This window comes from Vicugna pacos, chromosome 7 (assembly GCF_048564905.1).
Source record: "Vicugna pacos chromosome 7, VicPac4, whole genome shotgun sequence".
Lineage (NCBI taxonomy): Eukaryota > Metazoa > Chordata > Mammalia > Artiodactyla > Camelidae > Vicugna > Vicugna pacos.
In genome coordinates, this window is record NC_132993.1 from 20,708,550 (window position 1) to 20,735,955 (window position 27,406).

Genomic DNA, 27,406 nt, shown 5'->3' on the forward strand with positions numbered 1-27,406 from the left:
AGATCAATAAGGATCGAGGTCAAGAAGACACTCCCATTTCTCGAGAGTTGCTTGATTTGGATCTGTACAGTAAACAGGCGTTTCCTTGAAATCAAGAGTTCCTTATGGCTTTCAAGTTTAAACAGCTATGCAGAAGCTCCCCATCTACTCACACCAGGGGTCTGGCACCAAACTCAGGCATATCTCAAGTTAAATTCTTATTGCACAGGAGATTCGGATGGAGCCAGGGAAGATCTCTTGCAAAATCAGAACTTAGAAGCTCTTAAGAAAGTTCTGGGACCACAACCCCCTCTGCTGGCTCCCTGTGCTATGTACAAGAAGGTCTAAGGACCTTCAGCTGCAGAAAGATAGCTGTTTCCCTGAGGCTAGTCAGGAGCTACCACAGTGTAGGTAGGTTTAGGAGCCAGGATTTCTGATCAAGACTAGGGCTGCCTCTTGATTTCAGACATAGAAGTTTGTGTCTCTTAACCCTCTACTCCTGTCTTACCCCATTACCCCCTTCCCTCTCCCCACTGGTTTATTATCTAAATCTGTAAGTTTACAAGGATATATTGGACATCATAGGGAATATAGCTAATATTTTAACGTAACTTTAAATGGAGTATAATCTATAAAAATAGTGAATCACTACGTTATATACCTGAGATTAATATAATACTGTAAATCAACTATACTTCAATTAAAAAGAAAAAAAGACTAGTGCTGCCTCAAAGTCCCTATCCAATGCTGGTTTTTACTCAGAGATCTGGTTTCAGAAACAGGATGCCAACACAGTAGTCTTACATACCATCATCTTAAGGGAAGCTGTTTCATACTTATGTCCCTGCACCGGCTCCCTCCTCTCCACATACTTCAGAAGTTTGGAAATAAGACAAAAGTAGAAAAAAGGTGACCTAACCTATTTTACCTTCTTAGTTCATTCCTAGAGTATATTATCCAGTAAGAGTACCACAGACTTCAGGCACAAAGGAATCTCAACAAGATATGCCTGCTCTGGTCCCCTTCAAGGACCAGGGACTCTTTACAGTGTTAATTCCCACTGCAGAGGATAATTTCTCTGGAGCTGATAGTCATAATGCTATAATTAGGATTACAGGCTCAGGGCTTTCACTGGTTAAGAGAACGGAGGACAGGAAGGTAACTTCTAGGGGAAGAGGTATTATTTTAAGATGCCAGAAAGGGCAGAATTCAAATGACTGACCCAGAGATCTACACGAGAGAGAAAGGCAATTGAAAACAGAAGGGGACTGTTGGACCAGGTCAATGCAGAGGTGTCAAAGGATTAGAGATCATAGGGCAGGTCAGATGCAATGAGAACAGAGGTGGAAGTAAAGGAAGTTATGGTCCTAGAGGAGCTATGGAGAGAAGCAATTTGAGTGACAGCAAGATATAGAAAGTTGATGAAATGCAAGAGCGATTTGAGATAAGGATGTCAATTTTGATAAGGCCCTCTGAGGTCAGAGTGTCAATTTCGATAAAGCCTCAGCTCTCAGAAACCTCCAGTTACTGTCTTCTGTCTGGTCTTCCTGTTAATCCAAAATTCTTAATAAAATGAGATGTTAACACTTCTTGCCTAAATTTCCAATGATACATTCCATCTGTGTTTTAAATGCAACATATCTAAAATCAAAATGATTGCCCCATCTTTCCTTTCCCCACATCCTTCAAACAAGTTTCTTCTCACTTTTCTACCATTGTTCCCTCAGTCATCTAGATATAAAAATTCAGTCGTCTTTAATTTCTCCCTTTTCCCTAGCCCCTAGAACAATCAGTTGCCAATTATTTTTGACCCTCTTACACCAAGCATCTTGTCTATCCTTCCCTCTCTATTTTCACTGCCTCCTAAAAACCCTCTATAAATCCTTTCCAGGATCTTCCACTTCATATCCCTACATACCCTGCACCCCCATAAAAGATGTATTACCCACTATTTCCTGAATGTGAAGACCATTCAGCAGAGCAGCTAAGGGTACTGGTTTGGGAATTAAAAAGACCTAGGCTAGAACCCTGGCTGCCACTTAACCTCTCTAACCCTCTAGTTTTCTAATCTGTACAGTGGTAATAATAATAGCCATCTTACAGTACTGATGTAAGGATTTAAAAGTGTGCATACACTAAGTATTTAATAAATGGTAGCTCGTACTTATATCATTGTTATGCTGTGTCCTTTCCCACCTCAGTGCCTTTGCTTATGCTGTTTTCTCCAATTAACATGCATTCATTTTGCCTTCATTTCCATCATCTTCACTTATTCATATTCTCTGAGGTTCAGCTCAAATGATAGTTCTGCCATGGAATCTACCCTAAAAAAAGAACCTCCCTTTCCTCTAACATTGTTCTTTGGTCACATCACTATTTTCACCTTTCCTCATATTACAGTTACTGTGTATGTTATCCCTCATTAGATTCCAGGCTCTTTAGGGGCTTAGCCAGCTCTGATTTGCCTCTAGTGTCCAGCAGATAGTAAGGGCTTAAGAAACTGTCAAATTTTGTCTCCTGTATGTGTACCTCATAATACGCTGGGGTTACTTGTATAACCAATGTGTTTAATATATTTATGCCCATCTTATAGGATGTGAAACATTATTTTATATACACAGATCTTAGTTATACTACTGATAAAAACTATGACTTATTTGTGGTCCTTTTAGGGTTTTAATCCTTAATTATAATATTATGTCTGCATGAATATATAATCCATTTTCCATTGCTTGATCTGTATCAATTATAATCCATTAGATTGCATCATAATGAAGGATTTTAGGAACAAATCAAGGCCAAAATACTATTTTATGTCTAGAGTGGAACTCAATCTTTAAAAGATGTCAGTGATCAGCAAACTACTAGATTCTTGGTACTCATCAGTTATTGAGTAAATGGAAGATGACTGCCCTCATGGTAGTGTTAAAACATGGAAGAAAATAACTTTTAAATAAGACAGAAATGAGAATAAAAGAATAAGTACAAGTAAAATATGTCACTTTAGCAGGTTAAACTAAATGTCATTTTACTTGTGACATTTTTTTTTTTTTTTAGGTAGGTTTTAACTAAAATGGACTTCATTTGAAAACTGCAGCCTTATCATACCTTTCTGTAATGACTCTGAACAAAAACAAAATAGTAGCTATTACACTTGAGAATGAAGGTCTATTAAGTGAGTAGGACTGTATAAGACACAGGGTATGGGTGTAAATACTAATTATAAAATTGTTTTCAATCTAATTTCATTCCACCATAATGTGCCTGAGAACATACGCCTACAGCAAGGGCAGGAGTGAGACCCCTGCATATGATTATCTATAATAATCACCCTTAATATTTAGGGGAGGAGTTTGCAACTTCAGAAGGTTACACAAACTGTATCTGTTCCTGCAGTCTTCAAGCTTCATAAAAATTGACCAAATGTATGAATAGCTCAAAAGAATCTTATTTTCACTCCAAGAATCTCATTTTTACTCCAAGAAGTTCTGTGTGCCAGTTGTGTTCCTACCAGTGGTGATTTGATAGTAGTATCATTATTGAATTAATGAGGGTAAGCCAGATGACTTGCCAGAGTGAGTATATGCTTGGGGCTGGAGGGAAAATGTCAAAAAGTTAGTAATTTCAGGGGTCAAGAAGTTAGTATTTTCAGGGGTCAAAGTCAAAAAGAACCAGGCAGTGGTGAAGAAGTAATGACAATGGTAGAAGAGTTTTAAACAGGAGGCAATAAATCTGGAGCCTAGAAAGTCATAAGGCACAGGGCAAAGAATACAAGATTGTGACCCCTGGCTGGTCACTAGTGGTTTTATTAGACTTTGTCAAGTCCCCTAATTACTCTCTTCTTCAGTTTCCTTATTATGAAATGAGGGGAAGGTGGGTAAGAGTGCACTGTGGAAGGTGAGAACTGGTTCCTTCCAGTTCTGACATTCAGTTTTTCTAATCCATCTGGTTTCTCTGAGGCCATAAGAAAAAGCAATAACTACTCCTTAGTCACCTGAGTTACAGCTTATTATAGAGGCTAAGGTTCCTAACCACCTGAGTTCAAAGTTCCATTGGGTCAATTATGAGGCTGGCTGAAATTGCTGGGCTTCAAATCTCCCTTGCCCAGTCACATTTGAAATGCCCATGATACTAGAGCAACTGGAGTTGTTAAGTCCTCCTCCTACTCCACAACTTAAATACTAGGCATCCTGACTCTCAGTTCCTTGGTGATCTTAAGACTCACATCCTACTGGTATTTCAGATGCCACACGGAGGCATCATCATTACTGGTAAAGACCACAGACTTTAAAGTTGGGTAGGCTTGGGTTTAAAGGCTAGCTTCATCACTTACTAACTGTGCATCTTTGGGTAAAATACATAACTTTTTGAGCCTTTGCTTCCTCATCTGTAAAACAGGATAATAAAACCTTCCTCACATTGATGCTGTAAAATTTAAACAATACACATAACTACATAGAAAGCACTTAGTATAGTGCCAGGAAGCTATTTTGTCCAAAACCAGACATAGTAGAGTAGTACCAGACTGGTTTGAATCTTGATTCATCACTTACTAACTGTGTAATCTTAGGCAAATTATGTATCCTCCCTGTGCCTCAGTTTTCTCATCTGTAAAATAGGGACATTGAGACTCTACCTTATAGGATTGCTGAGAGGGTCAAATAAACTAACATATATAAAGTACTTAGAACAGTGCCTGGGACTTGTCAGTGTTTTTTTAAATTGATTATTATTATAATGTAACATGTATATCCACCAACACATCCAAATTCATATTCCCTTATATATGGTGAATTCATTCAATCGAATCACAAATACTTACTATCAAGTACCAGACAGCATAGAAAGACAGTCCTTGCTTAAAGTCTAGGAAGAGAGAGAGGCAATTGAATAATTACAATAAAAATGTGAAAAACGATAAGCTAAGTACAGGGTGCTATGGGAGTGTCTGGCAAGGGTACTAATCATGTGTGCTGGGAGTGTCACATCAGAGAAGCTCCATTTAAGCTGAAAGGTAATGGATGAGTAGTGGGTACCTGGTGTGCATTTGGTGAGGAGTAGGAGGGAAAGAATAGAAAGAAGAACACGTACCCTACGTTATCTCTTACAATATGTCCTACATTCTTCATACCAGCTGTCAAAAGCTTGATCATCATCATTTCCATCTAAATCAGTGCTGCCTAAACTTGAATGTGCCCACAAATTACATGGAGATTTTGTTAAAATGCAGATTCTGATTTAGTAAGTCTGGAGTATATCCCAAGAGTTTACATTTTTAACAGCTCTCTGATGATGCCGACACTGCTGGGACTACACCTTAACAAGGCCTAGATAACTCCATCTCTGTAATGGCCTATTTCCGTTTGTTAAATTACCTTATTTATACATGATTATCATCAGCACAAATATTTGAAAATCTGATCTGTTCACTTCCTTGTTCAAATGCCTTAGTAACTCCCCACTGTCTTCAAAATAAAATCCCAACTCCTTAGTATGACACACAAGACCCTTCATAACTTAGCCTCTGCATATTTCCTGAGCCTCAGCCCTCGGCTCTGAATTCCCCCACATCCCCACTCTGAACACACACACACACACACACAATGCACACACAAACACACATTTTTCAAAATTTAGTTTAGTTCTAGCTTCCCTCAGTACATATTTCCAGTTCCTGGTCTAGGTTAAGAATCAATTCTACGAGTTACTGAGTAATCGCCCAGACTGATCTCTGTCATAGTACGTATCAGTGTTGATACTATAATCAATCAGTTATCTCTTTCTACACTAGAACTGCAAGCAATCTGAGGGAAGAGATTAGGCGTCTCATTCCTATGTTCCAAGCACGTAGCAAACAACTAATGAATATGTGCTGAATGGGGGGAAAAAAAAGCCTTAATCAAAGAATAGTTCTACATATTTATCAAAATTCATCAAATTGTACAACTGAAATACGTGTAGTTTATCGTACAGGAACCACACCACAATAAAGGTGTTAAAAAAAACCCCAAACAACTCCCTAACCCCCCCCAAATTTAAAAAAAAAACATTAAAACAGATCATAGGAATTATCCAAAATAAACACACATAGGAAATAAAGAGTTGGGGAGTGGGGAGGAAGGAATAGTTCACTCAGAGTAAAGCCTAAAATGAATAAAATACATAACAGTCACCTGAAGAGTAAAAGCTATACACCCGCCTCCAGGACATTTTTTTATGGCCTTTATTTTGTTAAGACACATTTCCTCAATACCCATTTTGTTGAGAGTTTTTATTATGAATGGATGTTGAACTTGCCAGATGCTTTTTCTGTATCTATTGAGATAATTACATAATATTTATCCTTCATTTTGTTAATATGGTTATCACATTGATCAATTTGTGGATATTGAATCATCCTTTCATCTCTAGAATAAATTCCATTTGATCATGGTGTATGATCCTTTTAATGTACTGTTAAATTTGCTAATATTTTGTTGAGGATTTTTGCATCTATGTTGATCAGAAATACTAGCCTATAACATTTTTTTGTGGTGAAATATACATAAGATTTACCATTTTAACCATTTTAAAGTGTACAATTCAGTGGCAATAAGTATATTCACATTGTTGTGCAACCCTAACCACCATCTATCCCCAGGACTTTTTCATTACCCCAAACTGAAACTCAGTACTCATTAAACAATGACTCCTCATTCCCCATCTCCCCCAGCCCCTGGTAACCACTATTCTACTTTCCGTCTCATTGAATTTGGCTAGATACCTCATATAAGTGGAATCATACAATATTTGTTCTTTTGTGTCTGGCTTATTTCACTTAGTATAAAGCTCCATCCAGATTATAGTATGTATCAGAATTTCATTCCTTTTTAGGGCTGAATAATTTTCCATTGTACACACATAACACATTTTGTTTATCTATTATTCATCCGTCAATGGACACTGGGGTTATTTCTACCTTTTAGCTATTGTGAATGCTGTTATGAATATAAGTGTACAAGTATCTGTTCAAGGCCCTACTTTCAATTCTTTTGGGCATATACTCAAAAGTGGGATTGCTGGGTCATCTGGTAATTTTTGTTTAATTTTTTGAGTAACCACCATACTATTTTCTACAGAAACAGCACCATTTACATTCTCATCAGCAATGCACAAGGATTCCAACTTGGAGAAACTGGAACCCTTTTGCACTGCCAAACACTTTTATGCTTATTGGCCATTTGAATATCCTCTTATGTGAAGTGGCCCTTCAAGTATTTTGCCAATTTTTCTATCGGGTTGTCAGTCTTTCCCTTATTGATCTGTTTAAGTAATTTATATATTCTGGTTATGAGTCCTTCACAAATATCTCCCATTCTGTGGCTTGCTTTCCCACATTTACTGTTGTCTTTTAAAAATTTTTTTATTTTGAAATAATTTTAGACTTAGAAAAAATTTGTAAAAATAGTGATGAAGTTCCCATATACACTTCAACCAAGTTGTTCTAATGTCAATATCTTGCAAAACCAGGGTAATGATCAAAACTAATAAATTAACATTGGTATAATACTACTAACTAAGTTACAGACTTTATTTGGATTTCAAAAGTATCTCCACTAGCATTCTTTTTTAGTTCTGGGGTCCAATCCAGGATCCCACATTGCATTTGGTTGTCATGTCTCCTTCGTCTCCTCTACTACTAACTAAGTTACAGACTTTATTTGGATTTCAAAAGTTTCTCCACTAGCATTCTTTTTTAGTTCTGGGGTCCAATCCAGGATCCCACATTGCATTTGGTTGTCACGTCTCCTTGGTCTTCTCTACTCCATGACAGTTTCTTAGTCTTTCCTTTTCTTTCATCACCCTGACAACAGTAGTTGACTGAATCCTGAAATAAACTATGCACTAACTGGATTGGGAACAGAACAAAACAAAAACCTTTATATTATCTGTTTACCTTTTTTGATCAAATTTTAGTCCCTTCCCCCAGTTTTATTGAGATATAATAGACATATAACATTGTATTAGTATAAGGTATACAACATGATTTTGATATATGTATATATTCCAAAATGACTGCTATCATAAGTCTAGATAACATCCGTCACCCCACATAGTTACAAATATTTTTCTTGTGATGTTATCTACTCATCTCTTTTGATTAATTTTAGTATAATGGAGATATCAATTTTACACATTAATAAAGACAATATTAAAAAATAATAATACTTTTAAAGATCAGCTAATTCAATGTCCTTATTTTAAGGATAAAGAAGTGAAGACCTAGAGAAATTACTTACCCAAAGTCTTACAGTACTTCCTTTCCCCACTGATTTTATTTGGAAGGTGATACCTATTGTTTGTGACTTTTAATATATTTTGGGGGTGCTTTATGTGCCTCAAGTGTTCAGAGACCCTCTCTTACTAACATGAACTAAGTGTCTCTATTTCCATTAAGAGATCCACAGGGCCTAAACAGCTCCTCAATTGCTGGTCTGTTTTCTAATTTTTCTGGAATGAATGTACTGCCCTTAAAAAATAGAAATTAAAAAAAAAATACATGGTAGACAGAATAGTGGCCCCCACCCTCCCACACACACACCAAGATGTCCATGTTCTAATCTTTAAAGCCTGTGAATACATAGCATGGGTAAGGCTGCAGATGGAATTAAAGTTGCTAGTTGGTTGACCTTGAGAGAGGGAGATTATCCTGAATTATCCAAGTGGGCCCAATATAATCAAAAGGTTTCTCAAACTTGAAGAGGGAGGCAGAGAATGAGAGCCAGAGACAGATTTGAAGATGCTACACTACTGGCTCTGAGGATGCAGGAAGGGGCCACAAGCCAAGGAATTCTGACAGCTCACAGAAGATGGAAAATGCAAGGAAATGGATTCTCCTCTAGAGCCTCCAGAAGGAATACAGCCCTGATGACATCTTATTTTAGTTCACTGAGACCCGTTTTGGACGTTTGATCTCCAGAACTATAATTAAACACATTTATATTATTACAAGCCACAGAAAATTAATACATGAGGGTCCTAAAATTTTAAGGGGAGGGGAGGAGATTGTTTGGTCTTAAATATCTCATTTTCAGCTAACTACTCATGCATGCATAGTTTGTAACATTTTCATAAATGAAAAAATTCTGCACATTACCATGACTAACATTTTTTAAAGTGCTTTGGAATAAGAGTCCATTCTTACTGAATCCTTATTTTGTATAAAAACACTGTTAATGAGAGAGAATGTTAAGATGTGACTGGAGAGATAGGCAGAACTGCCTGATCATGTAGGGTTTACAGGCTACAGAAAAGTTTTAATTTTATTCTAAGAATAATGAAAAGTTACTGAAAATTTATGTTTTTACAAGATCATCATGGCTGTTTAAAAAGAAAAAAAAGAACATGAATGGAAATGAGAAGAACAGTTAGGTCATTAAACATATGAGCGAAATAAAATCAAGCCCATTAAAAAAGGTAAAAAAATAAAAATAAAACACATGAGTGATGATGATAGCTTGAATGAGGATGATGGTAGCACATGGATTTAAGACATACATGTTGGTGGTTGACTCTACTGGACTTGATAGCAAACTGAATATGAAGGGTGAGGAGGATGTCAAGAATGAGCATTAGGTTTCTGGCTCCAGCAACTGATTAAATAGGAATGCAATTGATTCAAATGTGTAAGAATAAAGGGAAAATAGATGTGGGAAGAATATCAGGACTTCAGTTTTGGTCATGTTCAGTTTGAGATGTCTATGAGATATCCAAGTGGAATTGAAACAGCAACTGAATACCGAGTTTGGAGCTCAGAGGAAAGTCTAGACTAAAAACATAAAATTGAGAGTTACCGATCTCATGCATTTCTATAATTTAAATCCCATGTATATGCAGATATACAAAACCATGGAAATGGATAAAAATTGCCTAGAGAGAAGAAAAAAAACAAACAGGATTCAAGTCTGAGCCCTGATCCACAATCCACCATACAGGGTAGAAGAAAAAGAAAAGCCAGCAACTGAAATCTAAGAAGCAGCCATCAGAAAATAGAGAGGAAAATCCAAAGAGAACAGTGTCACTGAAATCAAGAAAAGAGATTATTACAAGAAGTAAAAAGTGGTCGGCTATTCCAAAGACTGCTGAGTTGTTTAATAAGATGACAGCTGAAAACAGTTTTTAGGATGTGGCAACATGGAAGTTTTGGTGACTTGAGGGAGAAATGGGGGTGAAAGCAGGATTAGGCAAAACTGAAGAATGACTGCAAGGTTAAGTAGGAGTGACAGTTTGAAGAGACAAGTCTTTTGAAAAACTGGGTTATGAAGGAGAGCAGAGAGGTATGGAAATAACTAAAGAGGGATTACGAGTCAAAGGAAATTGCATGTATGTATGTGTGTGTGTGTGTGTGTGTGCTTTTGTTCACAAGATGGTTACTAGAGTTTGACTGAACTCTGAAAGAAGTGATCCAACGAGGGGGAAGATGAAAATGTGTGTGTGTGTGTGTGTGTGTGTGTGTGTGTGTGTGTGTGTGTGTCTGCGCGCATGCGCACAGGCGCTTAAAAGTATAAATAAAGGAAGGAGAGAAGTAAATAGGGTTGCCAGATAAAATTCACGACATCCAGATATATCTGAATTTCAGATAAACAAAAAACAATTTTTCAGCATAAGTGGGTCCCAAATATTGCACGGGACATGATTATACTAAAAACTGTTCATGGTTATCTGAATTTTAAATTTAACTGTGCATTGCATTGTTGTTTTTGCCAAATTTTAACAACCTTAGGGGTATATCAAGAAGAAAAGTCTCTGAGAAGATAAAAGAGAATGGGATCCAGGGCACAAGTGGAGAAGCTATTCCCGGTTAGGATTAGGAATATGTCTTCCTCTGTTATAGAAAGAAAAAAGAAGGAATAGATGTAGCAGATTTACAGATGATGGTAATAAGATGAGGGAATTCACATCTAAGAGGTTCCCCCCACCAATAATGAGTTATAACATAACATCCATTAGGGGTAGGTGGGGAGGAAGGGCTGTAGGAGAGTTGAGAAGCATTAATTGGTTTATAGTAATTTAAAAACAGACAACCAGCAACCACTGAAAGTTTCTAAATAGGGCAGTAGTATCTCTGCAGAGTGACATGATAAAAATATGCAACAGGAAGATGCAGTCAAGGAAGAATGTGGCTAAAGGAAATGAGAGCAACTTTAAGATCAGTCTTAAAGATGGTCAAAGTCTGAATTTCCAGATTATGACAATAAGAATGAAAAAGAAAGGACGAATTTGAGAAATTACCTAAAGGAAGAAAAAGCAAGATCTAGACAAAGATCTGGATGCAGAGCTGAAGGTGAGAATGTTCCTATAATATATATATATATTATATATATATATGAAGCCATTTTTAACATAGTACATTCAAATTCCATGCATTCAGCATCTTTCACCATTACTGCTTTTGTGATAATAATCCCTATGATTATTTCTCTCTACCTGACACTTTTCTGCCAAAAATTTCTCTCTGCTTTTCAAAATTCTTTGCCTTTTCACCTTTCCCTATGAAAGTCAAATAGGAAATATTCTAATGAGTTCCAAAGCAAATCAATCAAGCATAACTATGATTAGGAAGCAGATCTTTTTACATCCAAGGTCAGGATATAATATATTTAAGAGATTCCTAATAGGAAGCAAAAATTATCCTAGAATCTGAACATTAGAGAAAAACTACTAAGTGGATTGCCCCCCACCGTCCTCCATGTAATAGATAAATCACTGTCTAGCAGCCAAGTTTTGAAAACTGTGTTGATGCCTGAGCTAATGTCAGTAAGATACCTATTTTTTTTTTAATTTTTGGGAGGAGGAGATAATTAGGTTTATTTATTTATTTTTTAATGGAGGTACTGCGGATTGAACCCAGGACCTCATGCATTCTAAGCATGTGCTCTATCAGTGAGCTATAATCCTCCCCTGTAAGATACTTTGAGTCTTGGAAGGAAAAAATACATAAAATACAGAAGATTCTTACTATTCATGGTAGTTATATTCTAATAAAGTCACCACAAACACTAAATTAGCCAATAACTGAAGCACTGCTCCTGGTCACATTTTGTCAAATGACCAACAGATAACCTTGTTTTATGTATGCTTCTGTTTAAAGACATCTTATTTAATGTATATTGTAGATTTGTTAACATTGAACTCACAGCCAACAGCATCATAACTCACAACTGAATGAAGCTTATCTCACACACATTTTCTCTATAAAGCACATCACAGCCTTTTTTTGTGCTTAGAAACACTAGACAGCACTTCAGCACTGCATTTAGGAGACATTTTAAACAGTGAAATCATCAAGAAAAAGCACAAAAATGCAAAAAGAAAGAAAGAAAGAAAGAAAGAAGAAAGAAAGAAAGGAAAAGAAAGAAAGAAAGAAAGAAAGAAAGAAAGAAAGAAAGAAAGAAAGAAAAAAAGAAAGAAAGAAAGAAAGAAAGAAAGAAAGAAAGAAAGAAAGAAAGAAAGAAAGAAAGAAAGAAAGAAAGAAAGAAAGGGCAGTAAATAGACCATGTAAAGAACACCTGGATGGGAGTATGAGAGTTTTAAACAAGAAAGCAGAGCATTGCCTTGTTTGACCTCAACTGAAAACATACATGTTAGGTGACTCAAAAGTTTTGCCACTCTGAGCTGTCCACAGATGACCACTGAAAGGGCCACAAGTATTGATTCCGAGATTAAAATAAATGTTAGCAAGTACTCAAATTTGCAAATGCAGAATCTGGAATAATGGGGATTGACTGTGCTTGTTGATTTCTCTTGCTCCAAGTGATTCCAAAGCACATTTGCTCCAATTTTAAAGCTTACAGCTAACTCTTGCCTACACTTGCTGTAAATGCCTCCTTAAGTTCATAAATCAACCGAATTTTGCTTCTAAGTGCAGTTCTCTACAAGATAAGGATGCTCTACTTTTCCGCGCTACCCAGAAAGGGGTCCATACAGCGTTGTTCTGGATTCCCATCGTAACTTAAAGGGAAACTTTCACAACGTCCGGAGCCCTTGATGTCCTGCAAATGATGGAGGAGGATGTCCTCAAATTCCTTGCAGCAGGAACCCACTTAGGTGGCACCAACCTTGACATCCAAATGGAGCAGTACATCTACAAAAGGAAAAGTGATGGTATCTACATCATAAATCTGAAGAGAACCTGGGAGAAGCTTCTGTTGGCAGCTCGGGCCATTGTTGCCATTGAAAACCCAGCTGATGTCAGTGTCATATCCTCCAGGAATACTGGCCAGCGAGCTGTGCTGAAGTTTGCTGCTGCCACTGGAGCCACGCCTATTGCTGGCCGCTTCACGCCTGGAACCTTCACTAACCAGATCCAGGCAGCTTTCCGGGAGCCGAGACTTCTGGTGGTTACCGATCCCAGAGCCGACCACCAGCCTCTCACCGAGGCATCTTATGTTAACCTGCCTACCATCGCCCTGTGTAACACGGACTCCCCTCTGCGCTACGTGGACATTGCCATCCCGTGCAACAACAAGGGAGCTCACTCAGTGGGTCTGATGTGGTGGATGCTCGCCCGGGAGGTTTTGCGCATGCGCGGCACCATCTCCCGGGAGCACCCGTGGGAGGTCATGCCTGATCTCTACTTCTACAGAGATCCTGAAGAGATTGAAAAGGAAGAGCAGGCTGCAGCTGAAAAGGCCGTGACCAAGGAGGAATTTCAGGGTGAATGGACAGCTCCCGCTCCCGAGTTCACTGCTACTCAGCCTGAGGTGGCGGACTGGTCCGAAGGCGTGCAGGTGCCCTCTGTGCCCATTCAGCAGTTCCCTACTGAAGACTGGCGCGCTCAGCCCACCACTGAAGACTGGTCTGCAGCTCCCACTGCTCAGGCCACCGAATGGGTTGCAACAACCACGGAGTGGTCGTAAGCTGTTCTTTCCACAAACTCTTAAAACGGAAATAGGTTGACGGAAAATAAAGTTCCTACAAATTGTGAAAAAAAAAAAAAAAGATAAGGATGCTCTAGCCAAAATCTTCTGCCCAGTCTAGCAGTGATTGAGAAAGTGGAAGAGACTTCAATCTTCTTAAAGCAATGCTGTTATTGTAGTGCTAACAGGAGTCTACACCTGGTTGCAAGAGGTCTTACACAATAAAGACTCATAAGGGTCTGTATTCAGACATGCAAGACTATCACTGCCAAACACTCTTGCCTATGCTTGTGCTGCTCTGCTGCTGAAAGCCACCCAGGCACACAGATAGGTCAATACTACCTAGTAATTGTGCCATGCTTCCCTACTCAGCTCCCCTTTCCCATCTCCATACTGGCTGTCAAATGTTCTCTACTCTTGGCTCAAATGCCCAACTATAATATCTATAGTCTCAGTACATATATTCCTATTTCAGAAAAAACTAAAACCATTAGATGGAAAATTTTTTCAACTTCTTGATACCAGGGCCTACAACCTCACCCACAGCTATCATCTGTTGCCTTTTACCTACACTTTCCATTTTAATGGAAGAGAATTCCATTCCTTGAGGCAATGGACTAAACTGTAGTCCTCAAAATTCATATGTTGAAGCCGTAACTCCCAATGTGACTGTATTTGTAAATAGGGCCTTTAGAGAAGTAATTAAGGTTAAATGAGGTCATTAAGGGTGGGTTTCTAATCTCGTGGGATTATTGCCTTTATATGAAGAGGAAGAGACACCACAGACCACTCTCTATCTACAGTGCACAGGGAAAATGTAATGTGAGGACACAGGGAGAAGGCAGCCATCTATAAACCAGAAACCTCATCAGAAACCAACCCTGATAGCCCCCTTGATCTTGGTCTCCCAGGTTTCAGAACATGAGAAAATAAATTTGTGTTGTTTAAGCCACCTAGTCTGTTTTATTTTGTTACAGAGCCTGAGCAGACTAACATACCATCTAAATCTAATCCCGCCAGCCAGTGGTCTGGATCAGATTCTCTCATCTTCTCAGGGGCTGTTCTCTATCAATTACTCCCTCTCACTCATGTTCCTTCAACCTGTCACCACCCCCCCACCGGCCACTGACTTCTTCCCATCAGGACAGAATATGTTCAGGTTTCTCCTATCCCAAAAATGAATAAATTTCCACCTTTATCTCTCAGCTACTGCTCTCTGTACTTACCTTCAGAGCAAAACTTCTGGGCTTTCTAAACTCACTATATCCCTAATGTTTTACTAACTATTTATTCACTCCTCAATCTACTACAGTCTGGCTCCTGCCAATCCACTGAAACTATCAGTGCCCAATAGTCCTTGATGCAAAATCTAATAGAGACTTCTCGGCTTACTTTACCTCTCATAATTTTGACACTGTTAATACCTTTTCCTTGTTCTCTTCCCTTGGCTTTTCTGATATTATACCACTCTTTTCTTTGATCTCCAGGATAACTTCCTTTTCATTTTCCTTTGTAGCTTTTTTTTTTTTTTAAACTTCTGGTCCCTTAAATGTAGGAGTTCTTGGGAGATTCTGATCTCTGTTTCTTCTTCTCTCAAAACATTCTCCTATACATATCCATGGCTTTGTTTACTATTAATATGCAGATAAATTCCAAAACTCTATCCAGTACTTTCTGAGCTTCAGATCTATCTAAATAGACAATGACCTACTAGATGGCTTTACTCTATGATGTTCCCATAGGCACATCCAACTCAACATATCTAAAATTACTCACTTACATATTCTAAGGGAGATAAAAAATAAGTAAACAAATAAATGAAATCATTTTTGGTAAGTGTTATAAAGGAAATGAGCAAGAAGCTAAAGCAAAGTATAAAAGGAACAAACTACCTTCAACAGAATGATCCAGGAAGACATTTTAAAAGTGATAACACTTGAGCTAAGACCAGAATAATGAGAGAAAGCTTGTTCTATGAAAGGAAGGAAATAGTTATTAGCAAGACTCCAATGTAAGAGAGACCTTGGTACGTTAAGGAATGGAAGGAAAAATTGCATGTCGACAATTTTGTGACTGAAAGGACGAATGAGGTTGCAAAGAAAGGCAAAGGCCTAAACGTGAAGGGTCTTATGAGCCAAGATAAACGTTTTGGATTTTATTGCTTAAAGTTGCTTAAAGGATTTTAAGAAACATGACATGAATCAATTTGTATTTACACTTGCTGCTGTGTGGAAAATGGATTATGAACAGGCAAGAAGGGAAGATCAATTAGAAAGCTGATATAGCAGATCAAGTGAAAGACGATGGTAACTTGGAGAAGGCTGATAGCAATGAAGGTGTATAAAAGCAGACAAACATGAAGTAATTTCAAAGGCAGAACTTACAAGACTTGCTAAGGGATCAGAGGAAGGAGGTGCGAAAAAAGAAAGAATGACTTCCACAATTCTAGTTTGAACAACTGGGTTGAAGGTGATTTATCAAGATGAGAAAAACTTGGGTGGGGCCAAAGAGATTAAGTTTTATGGAAGAAGTCAATGTCCACTGTGCACATGTTAAGTCTGGAACATCTGTGAAACATTTACATGGACACAGAAAGCAGGTGGGTAGATCTGAGAGCTGGAGCTCAAGTAAGAGGTCTACACTACAGGCAGCTTGACTGGAAGCTGTCAAGCTCATGGTGGCAGATTTGAGTTTTCCAAAATTCTAATTTCATTTGAAAGCTTGAATGTTATCACTGACAACAAACACTGTCTGTTTTACTTAAGTGACAGGTTCATTTTGTTCATTTTCCAAAAAATGTCTGCCAACTGCCCAAGTCTGAATAACTATGGTCAGCTGTCCTCTAAAGTAAAAGCAGTATGCCATAAAAAAGAGGCTAGTTCAGTCTGCACCTTAAAAACCTGAGTGCTCTCCCTCAAGACAGCCATCACACTTCAGCATGCAGAAGCGCTTTATGTGTACTTCCATTTTCATTATAAAAAAAAGAGAATTGTACTCCAAGGTCGATATTAACAAAATTAAATTTTCAACTGCCTCAAGGACATACTTAAGTGAAACTGGAAAATAATTTTTTCTTTTTTCTTTTTTTTTTTTTAACATTTTAAAATTGAGTTATAGTCACTTTACAATGTGTCAAATTCCAGTGTAGAGCACAATTTTTCAGTTACACATGGACACACATATATTCATTGTCACATTTTTTTTCACTGTGAGCGACTGGAATATAATTTTTGATTGCAAGTGTGTGGCAATGAAGAGTACAGTGACAACTAGTAGTTTGGTGCCACCGCCTAATTCATGGTAAGGTGCTAGCAGTTTTATCTACCATTGCTAATGTACTATTAGTGCAAATGTCAACACAATGGAAAAGGCAAATAACATATTAATATTATTATGAAAATAGTGTTGACTTCACAGACCTGTGAAAGGGTATCAGGGATTCTCAGAAATCCACAGACCACACTTTGGGAACCACTGCAAAAGAGGTACTAGGAGACCATTGGGAGGTCTGGGGATTATCAAGGGCTTTATGCAAGACATGAATTTTTTACCTGCAAATAGGTATCTCAGAAAAGTCTTCCCTTCATTCTTACAAACTTCCATAACCGCTACCATTAACAGTGAGGATTTCCTTCTTTTTATGGCGCCCACCTCCCCACCTACCCCGCTGGCCTTTTATTCAAGGGGTCTTTAAAGTCAAAAGTATTTTCATAATACTATTAAAATGTTATTTGTCTTTTTCACTTTTCATTCTCTCAACAGTGTTGAGTTTTCCAGAGGCTATATGGTAAGTGATGATGTTATATCACTATGTTGTCTAATGAAATGTATGCTTCTGTATTTTTGTGTTTTCTAAAACTTAACAAGGACATTGATTTAGGGTATAAATAAAAGTATTTGCAGCTCATTACTTCTACTATGCTCCTACTGTCTATGATCTTCTGCTATAATCTCTGTAATTATATTATCATCCAATAAATTATTATTTTTAAATCCCAAAGACTTCCTAGTGTCCATGTGGAACACTAATAAGTAGTATACATTGTCAAATTGTTTCAAAATAATATTCAAAAAATTTTTTTCAACTTTTCTAAATTTAAAAATTTTATTTAAAACTTACTATTTTAGAATTTAATAAAACTCTGAAATAAGAGAAAATTTATTTATAATCTTTTTATATTTAAAGATGAATTGTTTTTAAAAAGGAGATTTAAAGAATCTTTTTTTCAACCTACAGCTGTAAAATTTATACCTAATTCTGAAAAAGATGAAACTAACATATCAGAGAGGTCTTTGACTCATGGAAGAGAAGAATCTACCCCAAAGAACATGAAAAAATTTGTAAATAAAACATGAAAATAAAATGAAATTAGTATTTCCTTCAGACTTATAGTTGATAATAATTTATTTTGTCTTATGCAACAGAATATTTTTGAATAGTATTATGGCACCAGTTAAGTTATAGCATCACTTTGAGACTAGTCATCTATAGCTTGAAAAAAAAAAAAAAGAATTGAGTATTTTCAATGGAAGCAAGATGAGCTTTTTAAGTGTCACACAACATGAAGACTGACTCAATACAAAGATAAAATAACCCCAAATCACGACTTAAATGACAATCATCCTGAATCATTCCAGAAAAAGCACAGATGAAAAACTGAATAAAACAGTTCAGTTTAGGATTAGGTAGAGTCTACTTAGGAATTACATATTTTGTTGAAATAATTAGTAAGACAGTAATGGGGCCTGCTGTTCTTTTAAAAATATTAAGAATCTCCTTTAATTCTGATTCAGCTAGGAATCTGACAGGGAGAGAAAGAAAAAAATCTACATGACCCTTGGTGGAAATCCCAAACTTACAGGGAAACAGTTGAGACCTGATTCTGAGCTGCTGTTTTTTTCCCCCTCCTCTTTACTGTCAAGAAAACAATAGAGGTCATGGGCATTCAGAAAGAGATCATTGCTAATGGATTTATGCAACAAAGGAATCTTAGAAGAGAACTAGTGGTTAATTCTGATAATCAACCACTCTGTTCCACAACTTATCTACTTATTCCACACCTCAAAACGTGGAATTCAGGGAACCTGGTCTCTTTATAGAAAAGTGTACTCTGACCCACCCGTCGACTGAGACCCTTCAATTCAAGAAACTGAATCTTACCTCTCTGACTAACCAGTGCAACAGAGGGCCATTTCCTTAAAGTAGTCATCAAATTATCAAGGATATTCTGATTGTGGGATAACAAGAAAATGTTAGCTCTGAAAAGAAGAATGATTTAAAAGTCATCACTGTGTCGCCAAGCACATGGCAAAAAGAGGGCATGACATCTTCCAGGTGCAACCTAACTTTGGGAAGACTAGATTTTCTATGGTAAAAGTTTACTTTTGTCAGTAGTATTTGGGAAATCTCTGAACTGACTACCGTTTAGAACCTCCAGCTCATCTATTAAGGTGACTATCATATCCCTAGTACTTACAATGAAGCTGCTTCAAATTTATTATTTACTGAGAGACTGTAACGAAGAAATGCATAGCACATATATCCAAGAGGAATGTCTAGGGATAGAAGTACTTTGTTTATAAACAGAGTACACAGCTCAACACCTGTGAGATCTGGGAAGGCTTCACTGGGGAAAAAATGTCTTGAAGAAATAAGTTATACCTAACTCTTTAAGCCTCCAAAATTGCAATAGTGCTTTACATCTTCATATTTTTAATAGCAACAATTAAGAAAAAAGAGACTAGTTACAAAGAGAAAACCAACAGCAAAGTATTTTCTGGTGAGAAAACATAAAATAGTAAAATGGCTTAGATCAATCTGTCAACTTTTTTTAGGGCCATGGGCCCTCCTTAGAAAATCCAATGAAAGTCACAGACCCTCTCTCTAGAATCTGGAGAATTTGGTATGTGCTTGTACAAAATTTGGTAGACAATTTCAAAGAGTTCATAAGTCCATTAAGACGGACAATCTGCATTCACTTAGGCCTAAGTGAAGAAAATAAATCCTGGGGACTCTCCAAACATTAATTATGGAATTGAAGGGGAAGAAAACAAGGACAAAGGCTATCACTCATTATACATTCACTATCTGCTAGGCAGCACTGCAAGAGATTATATACATGACTCATTTAATCCTCAAGACAATCCTAAAGATAGGTTTTTAAAATCTGGATTTTATTTTTTTATTTGTTCATTTGCTTTTAACTAGGTAACAAAGGTTTATGGCACAAAGTTCAAGAGACATTAAGAGTATATTGTGAAAAGTCAGTCTCTCTTTTTGCCCCCTTTCCTTCAGCACCAGATTATCTTCTCCAGAGGGAAATTATCATACTTATGGATATTTCTAGAGATGTCTTTTGCATATAAGCAAATGGGTTAAAAAACTGGCTCAAGATCACACTAATAAGAAGCAGACGTAAGACCTGAATCTAGGTACATTCATGTGTGGGGACTATTCTTCGCTTCTCTTTCTAGACAAATAGTAGCATATCATGCATATAGCTTTTCCCCCTTAACAATATTTAGAAGACTGTTCCGTATCAGATGACAGAGCTGCCTCCTGTACATTTAACTCCTGTACATTATTCTACAGATGTACTAATTTTATTTAACCAGTCCCCTACCAATGGACATTCAGTTCATTTCCTGTCTTTTGCTATTTGCGTATCACCGTGATAATGCTGTAATGAATGTTCTTCTACGTATATTTCACACATGTGTGAGATTATCTATAGGATAAATGGCCAGAAGTATTAGTTATCATTCTCTTTATTGGAAAAAAATGACTTTTGCCATTCTCCCCGACTCCCCTCGCAAAATCTGGATGCAGTAAATGAGGGGAGTGTATCCACCAACCAGAAGCAGCCAATTAGTTCACCTTAGTTTTACAGGGTCATTTGTATACATGGGTATAACCCAATCCCATCTTTTCAGAAATTGGTTTGGAACCCACAGGGGAGGGATGCCCAAATACTCAAAGTAGATCAGTGTATAGTATCTATTTGAAAAGCTTTCAAGTATGAAATGGTAGTTGGGTGTAGAAGTAAACAATGTGAAAAATATAGCTGAAAGAAGATTCAAATATTCCTTAGCTTAGTGAAATAAATTTCTTTTAATTATTGGTGTTGGTCATTTTCCATATTTCCTAAGAGTGTAATTCACTATCACTGTAAAAATACTTGATGGAAGTGGTGAAGGTAAGGAAGGTAAGCAAAGCAAAAGCTTCCCACTAAGCAGCAGCAAACAATTGAAAATAAAGACATATGAATCCTAGAGTTTTCACTAAGTGATTTCAAGTTTAGACCAGTAGTCCTGAGTTATTTAACCTGTCTCCATGCAGTTTCTTATTATAGCTTTTTTAAAAAAAAAAAAACTTTACTTTTTAGAGCAGTTTTAGGTTCACAGCAAAACTGAATGTACAGATAGTTCTTATCTATCTCCTCCCCTTTAGCACACACAGCCTCTCCCGTTATCAACAGTCCAGCCCAGAGTGGTACGGTACACTCGTTACAAAGGATGAACTTATGCGGACACACATCATTAACTTTACTAAGGGGTTCATTCTTGGGGCTGTTTATTCTATGGATTTGATGGCTGTATAATGACATGTATCTATCACCATCATACATCTTATAGTACAGTTCCACTGCCCTAAAAATCTATGCTCTGCCTGTTCATCTCGTCCACCCTCCATTCCTGGCAATCACTGAGTTCTTTTTACTCCATAGTTCCGCCTTTTACAGAATGTCATAGAGTTAGAATCATACAGTATGTAGTCTCTTCAGATTGGCTTCTTTCACTTAGTAATATGCATTTAAGGTTCTTCCATGTTTTTTCATGGCTTGATGGCTCATTTCTTCTTAGTACTGAGTAATATTCCATTGTCTAGATGTACCATTATTTATCCATTCACTTACTGAAGGATATCTTGATGCTTCCAAGTTTTGGCAAGTAAAGCTGCTATAAACATCCATATGTGGACGTAAGTTTTCAACTCATTTGGATACATAATAAGGAGCACGATTGCTGGGCTGTATGGTAAGAGTATGTTTAGTTTTGTAATAAATTGCCAAACCATCTTCCAAATTGGCTGTCCCATTTTGCATTCCGCCAGCAATGAAGAAGCAAGCGTTCCTGTTGTTCAACATCCTTACCAGCTTCTGGTGTTGTCAGTGTTCTTGATTTTGGACATTCTAATTGGTGTGTAGTGGTATCTCGTTGTTTTAATTTGCATTTTCCTGAAGACATATGATGTGGAACATATTTTTATATGCTTATTTGCCATTTATATATCTTCTTTGGTGAGGTTTCTGTTAAGGTCTTTTGCTCATTTTTTAATTGAAATGCTTGTTTTCTTGTTGACTTTTAAGTGTTCTTTGTATATTTTGAATAACAGTCCTTTATCAAATAGATCTTTTGCAAATGTTTTCTCTCAGTCTGTGGCTTGTCTTCTCATTCTCTTGATACAGCTATTTAACAAATGAGAAAATTGAGGCTCAGAAATGTACCTGCTCAAAACATATAGTAGGAAGTGACAAAGCCAGGACCTAAACTCTGCTCCTACCACCATTCCATGATGTATTTACAAAGACTTACTTGGAAAAGGAGACAAAATACTGAAGGAAAACAAACAAACAATAAAACCAACAACCACCATAACCATTCTCGTTTTGAAAAATGGAAATCACACACCCTCCCCTTCTCTCATCTCATAAATTCCCTGTGATAATCTCTTCCATCACCACATTTCAGTTGTCACCTATGTGCTGACAACTCCTAAATTTCTATTTAAAGCCCAGATCTTTCAGATCTTTATATCTAAATTCCTAATGGACATCACCACTTACACATCCCATACATTTCTCAAACACAGCCTATCCAAAACTGAACTCATCATATTATACCAAACCTGCTCCTCCTCCTCCCAGATTCTCCATCTCAATAAATGGACCTCCATTTCAGAAACCCCAAAGTCACCCTAAGACCACTTCCTCCCAGCCTGCGATTTCACTTGCAGAAATAGCCCCAATTCATAAAATTCTGTCCTTTGTCCAATGACATTATTTTCTCACAATTCATCAACACCTTTTTAGTTTTACTTCCCTCCTTGTCTAATCTAGATTTCCTGGTCCATCTTGAAAGTGACTCTTATAAATAGCTTCATTTCCTCTCTCCCTTCATTATTTTTGCCAGGTAAAACCTCAATCCTGATGACCCCTACCAATCTATCTATTTCATGTTTGGGCCCAACCTGCTAAATTTTGCAAGAGGAAAACCATGTAACCAAGCTGATTGGTTTCACTTTAACCTTCCCTAAACTCAAATGAGCATCTATAGTGCCTCTGTCATCTTATGAAGTTTCTTTAGTGGTACATACTCCCTGTGTCCCCTCCCAGGAAGAATAGTTCATGCTTGTCCCTCAAACTTCTACCCTCACTGTCAACTGACAACCTTACCTTATACAGAAAAAAGAGAATAGAAGAAAACAGAAAAATATCTGATATAAGCTCTCTCACATTCCCACCACCAGGCCTACCTCATTTGCCCTAGTTTCTCCTTCTTCCCCACTTTCACTGAAGTAAGGCTCTCACCATGTGCTCTACTGTCCATTCCCTCTCAAGTTCTTAAGGACTTGACTCTTTCCACATGATCTGGCCCTCACTTATCTCTACAACCCCATCTTTCACCATTTACTCTCTGCCTAAAAACACTCCAATAGAAACCAATCTTCTTTTCCAGTTTAGAGTCTTTATCCTGCTGCCTATGCCTTTCTTTCTTTCATAATGTGTGGATTTTTAGTTAACTCAGTTGTTTGTCTACTGCAGTTGACTCTCCACCACTACTACAATGGCCCTAGGCAACCACTGATTCATTTTCCATCACTATAGACAGATTTGACTTTCATAGAATGTCATATAAATGGAAACATAAATATATATATTCTTGTGTCTAGCTTCTTTCACTTAGCATATTTTTGAGATTCATCCATATTGTTCCATGTTCAGCTCTTTCTTTTTTATTGCTAAGTAGTACTCCTCAATACAGATGTACCATAATTTATTTATCCATTTACTTATTGATGGATATTTGGTGTTTTTCCAGTTTGGAGCCATTATGAATTAAAACACCATCAACACCAGTATACAAGTCTTTGTGTAAACATAAGATGTCATTTTTTGGGGTAAAGACACAAGTAGGGATAGAATTGCTGAGTTATTTGGTAAGTATATAATACATTTATAACAAACTAGAAAACTGTTACTCACCAGTAACATATGAGCATCCCAACTGATTCATATCCACATCAATATTAGGTATTCTCAGTCTTTTCAATTTTAGCCATTCTAGTGGGTGTACAGTATCTCACTGTGGCTTTAATTTGCATTTTTCAAATGATTCATGATGTTGAGCAACTTATATGCTTACTGGCATTTGTATAGCATCTACTGAGGCATGTCTGTTCAAATCATTTATCCATTAAAAAAATTGGACTGTGTATCTTATTACTGAGCTGTAAGAATTCTTTATATATTCTAGATACCAGTCCTTTTTCTGGTAAATGTATTGTGAATATTTTCTCCCATTCTGTGGCTTCCCTTTTTATTTACTTAATTGAACTTTGAAAGAAATAAGAAAATTTTCCCTACTCCAAGGTCATGAAGATCCTTTTCCTTTGTTTTTCCTGTAGCTTCTGATCTATTTTGAATTGTTATGTATGGAATGAGACAAAGGTAAAAGGTCACTTTTCCTGCAAATGGATATCTAATTGTTCTAGCACCATTTGTCAAAAAGAAGATACTTTCTCCACTGATTTACTTTGGCTTTTTGTCAAAACTCAATTCACTGTCTACGTATGGGTCTATTTCTAGACTCTCTATTCTGTTGCATTGACCTATTTGTGCCTATTCTTTTCCCTTTCGGGTCAGTACCTTTGCTGGAGTGATAAGAAGGTGATAATCAGGGTCCAAAAACATCTAAATTCTTTGCCAGTTGTCTAAGCCCTCCTTTTTTTCTTCTTTAAGCATTTAGCACAAAATACTCTTCAAAATCAAAATTGCTAGCACAGAAGGTACTACAATTATCCATATATGCCAAACATACACTGATCTCAGGATGAAGATTTTATTCATAGTAAATGCAGGACAAATAAAAATATGAAAGTTTTAATTCTAAATTCACCATAAATAGTCCACTAAAACCAAACAATATCCTAGTGCCCTCTAGTGGGGAGAAACCGCAGGGATATGCCAAACACAAGAGAAATGGGCTAATAAAACACTATTCAGAGGAATACAGAATACCAACAAATGTGATTAATATTTTCATCTAGTCTCCTCATTCTTTTTAAAATAAAATTTTTTTAAATAAGAAGGAAATTTTTTTCACTATTTTAAGTTATGTTAACTCAATATGAATGCAGTGAAATAGAAGATTGGTTAGAAAAATAAAACAGGTGATTGAATTTATATTCCCACAGTATATTTTCCTATACAAACAAAATGGGGACCAGAGCTCAAAGGAAAAGAGAAGGATTCTACATAACTGATTGAGCAAAGATGTAAATTAGCTGGTTTCAAGATACGTAGTTTAGATACACTATCAAGGCATATGTTTATATATACTTGTATATACTTGTACACAATACAATACACAATATAGTATTAGACATGCACACATTTTCCGAAATGGAGCACCAAAGTTGTTGACAACAATAATTATCTGCAGGAACAGGGGTGAGCAGGGAGAAAATAAGGCTTTACACATCTATATATCCAAAATATATATATATCTATATAATGCTCTTTTAAAATTGTAGGTTAATCATTTTGAAACAGTGAAATGGAATTTTATATGAACTCCCCAAATAGGTGGCAAGTGAGTAATACTTTATTCAGAACAGTTCCAAAGGTTGATTATAATCAACTAATTCTTGTTAGGTTCCACAGAGAATATATAGCTATCTATATTAACCTCCAACATTCTAAACAGGCAAGAGAGAAACAATAAATTAAAAGTACTTTTCAACAGCAATTTTGCTCAACAATTTAATCTTTTAGATATTTCCATTTCCCCATCACCAAGCCTCCAGATCTGAAGGAGGAAACCCAAAATCCAAAATGTCTGCTCTCTGCATAAACTCATTCTTGAGCAGGTTCTTACACTGCTATTAGCTCTAATGTCACTTTTCCAAATGGTATATCATAATTTTCCAGTAGGTCTTGAAGAATTTCCAGCTGAGTCTCAAGGTCTCTCGCTGATTCTACATATAGATACTCCTCCGAGGAGTCCCAGCCTTACTTAGCCTTCTACTTCATCAAAATTTCTTAGTATATTCATCTACCTTTTCCTTCTTCCATCTTATTTTAAAGAAAAGGGTCTCTCTCCTCATCTCTTCTTTCAAACTACCTCCCTATCTTTACTTTTGTATTTTTTTAATCATCTATTATTTTTAAAAAATTTGTAGTCTCACTATTCTTAGTCTAGTTACTTAGGTTCAAAAGTTAAGTCATTACTCTTCTTCTCAAAATGTTGTTTCTTCTTGGACTCTCAGTTCTCCACCACTCTGCTACGAGCTGACAGAGTAAATGATGGTACTAACAAGGCCCTCCCTGTACTTCTGTAATTTCCTCAGTCTAAAATACCTTTTCTGTCTCCATTCCATATCCTCTAATTACTTTCTCTTCTCCTTCCCTACTTATATCTTTGAATGCCAAAGTATATGCTGCTTTTTATTTGAAGCTCTACCTTTATATCCTTGGAGATGATCTCTTCTTCTAAATTTCTGTGGTAATTATTGCCCACACTACTTAACTGGCTTGTAGCTCAGGCTCCTTTTCATTGACATTCTTCCCTTTAAGCACTTGCTAAATCTTCCCAACTGTTGGTAAATTCTCAAGATTATAGGCAGATTTTATATTTCTTATTTCCACTATCTTGCCCAGAATACATTTTAAATGACAGTCATGAATGTGTTATTCCCACCCTAGAAATTCAGAGAATTCTACAAGAGCACATTGTAGACAACAGTCACTTCTACTGCTATCAATGACTGACACATACTCAGTCCTCCGTTTGCATCCTTGTCAGCCTCCCCCCAACTACTACCACCACCTACCTCCCTTCCTTCCTGTATCTCATCTCTCTCTCTCTCTCTCTCTGCTAAGTGGTACCAAAGAATTATATGCTATGATTTTAGCTAATTTTTTCTATAAGGGTAACCTATAAAAGCAACTTGTATTTCTAATAGTTATAAAGTACAAAATACACTGAATTATCCTCCCACTGTAAACAACTAAATATATCATACAAACACCTACTTAAATGTATTATTTGGTTGACCAAAAGTTATGAACTGGCAGGGCTTAAAAAAAGGGAGAGGCCCCCAAGGGAAAATTGTCCAGCTGAGCCATTTCCATAACCCTGTCCCACAAAACTGTGAGCAAAGTAAAATGTTTATTTTAAATCTTTAAATTCTGGTAGTTGCATAACAAATTCTAAACACTAACTATAACAGGTATTACATAACAGCA

At 36.8% G+C, this 27,406-nt stretch overlaps 1 protein-coding gene and 1 pseudogene across 5 annotated transcripts in view; one reads left to right on the plus strand and one right to left on the minus strand.

Moving 5' to 3' along the window:
* Positions 1-27,406, minus strand: part of AHCYL2 (adenosylhomocysteinase like 2) — a 148,036-nt gene that overhangs the window by 50,589 nt on the left and 70,041 nt on the right. The gene's annotated exons all lie outside the window — the stretch shown is intronic.
* LOC102541798 (small ribosomal subunit protein uS2 pseudogene) lies at positions 12,911-13,942 on the plus strand (annotated as a pseudogene). Its single transcript, XR_338173.4, has one exon. The product of XR_338173.4 is annotated as a small ribosomal subunit protein uS2 pseudogene (transcript).